The 5156-nt window shown below is 43.8% G+C and overlaps 1 non-coding gene across 1 annotated transcript; it reads left to right on the top strand.

The window, feature by feature from the left end:
- The first annotated feature begins 208 nt into the window (after window positions 1-208).
- TRNAW-CCA (transfer RNA tryptophan (anticodon CCA)) lies at window positions 209-281 on the top strand. The gene has a single exon. It is a non-coding gene; the product is annotated as a tRNA-Trp (tRNA).
- The last annotated feature ends 4875 nt before the right edge of the window (window positions 282-5156 follow it).

Raw genomic sequence — 5156 nt, 5'->3', positions numbered from 1 at the left:
GTCAAAAGGATGGGGTTGGACCCAGCAAATGTTTGATGTAGGAAAAGGTTTTGTGCTGTTGAGATTCCATCTCCCCCTCCTACCTGGTCTCCATCCTCCCCGGCTTGTCCTACTTCTTGGTTCCACTTATGCATAGAAAAGTACCAGGGAATGAGTGTGGCATATTTCTTGAGTATTTATAATTGAATAAAAACTAGAGGGAGGGACTTCCCTGATGTTCCAGGGGCTAAGACTCTGCACTCCAAATGCAGGGGGCCCAGGTTCGATTCCTGGTCAGGGAACTTGATCCCACGTGCTGCAACTAAGTGATCGCATGCCACCATTAAGATTCGGTACAGCCAAACAAACAAACAAACAAACAAAAAAACAAAAAACTAGAAAGAGGGCAGTGCTTGAGTAAAGGGAGCGAATGATGGATGGTGACATTTTTGACCTTGTAAGGAAGGCTGTTCTGCAGGAAGAAGACAGGAGCAGTGACCCCTCCCAAGCCCCTCAGAGCACACTGTGTAGGCAGCTGTGTGCTCAGCCATCTGTAAGGTGGATGCAGGGTGAAGATGCTGGTGTGGTGTTTTTGCGTCTCACACCTTTACTGGCTCTAGTACAGGCTGGTTTAAAGCAGCTTTCAGGTGCCTATAAGACATCTGCATACCAAGGGGCTCCTGTTGGAGACTGGTCCCTGGATGATTAGGTGCCACTGTCCCATGGTTTCCTTTTTCTTCATCTTCCTCACTAGTCTGTGTTCTCAGATTTCCCCAAAGCACAGAATGTAAAGCTTGAGTGTAACTGGAGCAGAGTTTTCCTTGATTTTGCTCTGCTCTGCTCAGTTGTTTCAGCCGTGTCCGACTCTTTGCAACCCCATGGACTGTAGCCCCCTCAGGCTCCTCTGCCCATGGAATTCTCCAGGCAAGAATACTGAGTGGGTTGCCATTTCCTTCTCCAGGGGAATCTTCCCAACCCAGGGACTGAACCTGCATCTCCTGTACTGCAGGCAGATTCTTTATGTGCTGAGCTACCAGGGAAGCCTGGTAGTTAGAGAAAGAGTATGAAAAGGTCCCTGGAACATTTGAACTGTGAGTAGCCCTGCTACGTCAGGAAATGCAAGCACATGGATGCACTCTTGCTCTGGAAATCTGATTTGCCTGCATTAAGAAAAAAGAAATTGAAAGTTTATACATGGATGAGATTTGGGATTTGCACCAAGGTTTGTTCACAGATTTCCTGCTTGAAAAGTTGACATTTCATTTCAAAAGGAGAGAGAGAGAAAGGGGGAGAGAGATTGAATCTTTCTGGCTACATGATGCGAACCATCTGGTCAGTCAAGATCAGGGCTGGGTCCCAGTGGAGGCCCCCAGGGCATTTTTGGAAGGGGTATTGGGGAATCACTCTAGCGTGCAGCTCTGTTCGCAGGGCCTGAGAGAGAAATTTCCCCAGGCTGGTGCTGACCTATGTTTACTTCTCAGAGGGACTCTGGGCACCTTGCCCTCACCACTTCCTTCCCACGCTCTCCCTTGCTTTCTCTGCCAATCTATAAACACTACAGTATTAACACCTAAGTCTTTGGAGAAATGAATTCTTCTCATCTAAAGAAGTGTTACTCTAAACTATGCCTATAGAACTGGCTGTGCATGAGTGCTAACTCATTCAGTCATGTCCAACTCTTTGCAACCCCATGGACCATAGCCTGCCAGTCTCCCCTGTCCATGGAATTCTCCAGGCAAGAATACTGGAGTGGGTTGCCATGCCATCCTCCAGGGGATCTTCCTGACCCAGGGATCAAACCCACATCTCTCGGGTCTCCTGCATTGGCAGGTGGGTTCTTTACCACTAGCAACACTTGGGAAGCCCATAGAACTGGCTACTTAAAACTAATCAGTTCAGTTCAGTTGCTTAGTCGTGTTCAACTCTGCGACCCCATGGACTGCAGAAAGCCAGGCCTCCCTGTCCATCACCAACTCCTGGAGCCTGCTCAAACTCAAGTCCATTGAGTTGGTGATGCCATCCAACCATTTCATCCTCTGCCTTCCCCTTCTCCTCTTGCCCTCAATATTTCCCAGCTTCAGGGTCTTTTCCAATGAGTCAGTTCTTCACATCAGGTGGCCAAAATATTGGAGTTTCAGCTTTAGCATTAGTCCTTCCGATGAATATTCTGATTTCCTTTAGGTTTGACTGGTTTGATCTCCTTAGAGTCCAATAGCTGTTCAGAACTAAATGGAAGAGTTTAGCATCATCTTATGTATTTTTTTAGTTTTGTGGCCACAAATGCCTGAACCACGAATTGAAAATATGCTATAAGGCGAAAGGATCGATTGAGTATCACAGCAGAGAGAGGTCTGGGGAAGATTTAGCAGGATTCTGTTAATTCAGAGCTGGAGAGGTGATCTTCCAAGAAAGTAAGATGATGGTCCAAAAAACCCACAGCCGCTGAGGGGCAAAACCAGAAGAGCCTAGGTATTTCTGATAGCTGATTCCATCCTGTTTCTGGAATAAAATGGTTCAAAAGACACTGAAAGAAAGTCTGTTATATCATAGTTTAGAATGGGGGGCTGAGGATGGATACATTCAAATTATAGATATTTTTGAAAGGAAGATATAAAAAGCTTAATGTGATAGTAATAAGGAACCTATGAAGATTTCAGCCTGGTGGATTTATCTTCAGAATTCAACAGAGTGTTTCAATAGAAGCCCATTTCTCCAGGGACTACACATTCTCAGGGGACAGACCCTACCATCTCGGGGACTTGCATGCAGCACAGGTCCTCAAAGTGAAACTGCCATAGCACTGCCTTGTCTAGGACAGCCCAATGTACAAATAAAGAAGTAAAGAAATGGGAACTTCCCTGGTGGTCCAGTGGCTGAGACTCTGCGCTCCCAATGCAAAGGGCCTGGGTTCAATCTCTGGTCAGGGAACTGGATTCTGCTTGCAGTAACTAAGATTTTGCATGCTGCAATGATGATCATAGATCTTGTGAAGTTAAATAAACAACAAAAAATGCAAAATGATAAAAAATAGAGGGAAAACAATAGGCATAAGAAGAACAAACTTCTATGTATAAAATAAATCAGTTGCAAAATTAGGCTGTACAGCCTGGGAATAGAGCCAGTATTTCATAATAACTTTAAAAGGAGTATAATCTAGAAAAATATTGCATCACTTTGCTATACATCTGAAACTAATGTAATATTTTAAATCAACTATACTTCAATAAAAATTTTTTTAAAAGGAATAGATGAAAAGAGAAATATATATGTTATTCTTTAAGGTACTTTTTTCTAAAGTATTCTTTAATAACTTTGTTTCAGGACAGGAAAAATAAAAGAAGTTTGCATTTCCTTTCACTACAGTAGTGACCATACCAACCACGGTCTCTGTGGTCAAAACCACCGTTCTCTGATTTTTCTGATAGCCTATTTTCACTGCTATGAGTTAGCATCTATTAACATTAACTATTCTTCCCCTGAGGCGTTTACTACTTATTTAACATCCACAGCAATCAAAACAAAATTCAAAATAGATGCAGACAATACCCAGAGGATACTGGGACACAAAGACCAGAATCTTCATTTATTTATTTTTTGCTGAAGTAAAAGAATGATAATGCCTTCCCATCAGGTTTTTGATGTTGCTTTATGAAGACAGCGTGCCAAGCAAACGTAGCAACTGATAAGACCGTTTCAACAAAGGGGTCATTATCTTCAGACTTTTAAAGTAAATGTTCCAGTTTGGCATAATTTTATTCAGGTACCCTTTCAAGAGGGCCTGTGTTTATATTTTGCATTTTACCTGAGTAGAAAAACATCTCATTTCTCGTACTTAGGAAGTGGTTTTAGCACTTGGAAAGACCTCAGTCACAGGGTGTGATAAGCAGGCCTGGCACAGCTGGAGGTTCTGACAATACCTGCCCAGGGCAACCCACTGTGAGGAGAAATCATCCAGAAATGACACACGTCAGTAGCTAGGGTTAAGCCATTTGGGGATTTGCATCAATCTGCCCAAATGAATGACGAAAAACCAAAGAAATCACTCAGTCTAGTGTTTATACATCAAACGGTTTCTTATAAACCTTTGTTTGCAACTGTTTTTCACCTATTAAGACAAGTCTCAAAACTTTTGAAAGTTTAGCTAATTTCCAGTTTGTCACAATAGCATTTTTTTAAGTTTCCATTTTTTTTTTTTTTTTTGATGTGGACCATTCTTTAAAGTTTTTTTTTTTAATTAAAAAAATTTTGTTTTTGTCTGTGCTGGGTCTTTGTTGCTGCACACGGGCTTTTTCTAGCTGTAGAGAGTGGGGGCTACTCTTGTTGCAGAACACGGACATCTCACTGTGGTGGCTTCTCTTGTTGCAGAGCTCGAGCTCTAGGCCTGTGAGCTCCAGTAGTTGTGGTGGACAGGCTTAGCTGCTTCACGGCATGTGGAATCTTCCTGCACCAGGGATCGAACCCCATGTCCCCTGCAATGGCAGGCGGATTCTTGACCACTGGACCACCAGGGAAGCCTCATCTTTTAAAGCCTTTATTGAATTTGTTGCAATGCTGCTTCTGTTGTTTATGTGCTGATTTTCTGGCCTTGAGGAGTGTGGGATCCTAGCTCCCTAACCAAGGATTGAACCCACTCCCCCTGCATTGGAAGGCGAAGTTCCAAACACTAGACCACCACGGAAGTCCCACAATAGCATTTTTTTTCTGTTGTTCTCTTTTACTATTCTGCTTCCTCTGAGCCATTTTCTGTGTCTCAGGCTTTGGGAGCAGCATCAGGCTTCTTTAGCACAAAGCTGCGGGGGACTTTGCATCCTCTTTTCCCTCTGCCTCTACTAAATCCCATGGAAGGAGGAGCCTGGTGGACTATAGTCCATGGGGTCGAAAAGAGTCGGACATGACTGACCAAAGCACAGCAGCACTACCTTTAGTAGCTCTGGGGTCTGCCTGCAGCCCCTCTATGTGGCCAAACTTCAGTCATCATGAGAGAGTTCCAGTTGAGTATCTGAATGAGGCATCAAAGTGAATTTTCCAGTGAGAGACTGTTCGACACACACACACACACACACACACACTCTACTCTTTGACTGTTCCCTCTCTTGTTTCCTTGGCTGCTCCATACTCAGCCCTTGTGGGGTTCCATAGGGCTCTGCCCAAGGTTGGTTCTCTCTTCCTGAAAGACC

This window comes from Giraffa tippelskirchi, chromosome 13 (assembly GCF_054371585.1).
Source record: "Giraffa tippelskirchi isolate mGirTip1 chromosome 13, T2T-mGirTip1v1.2.pri, whole genome shotgun sequence".
Classification (NCBI taxonomy): Eukaryota; Metazoa; Chordata; class Mammalia; order Artiodactyla; family Giraffidae; genus Giraffa; species Giraffa tippelskirchi.
The sequence above is the reverse complement of the archived record's forward strand: the minus strand, read 5'-3'. Positions and strand labels throughout refer to the sequence as shown.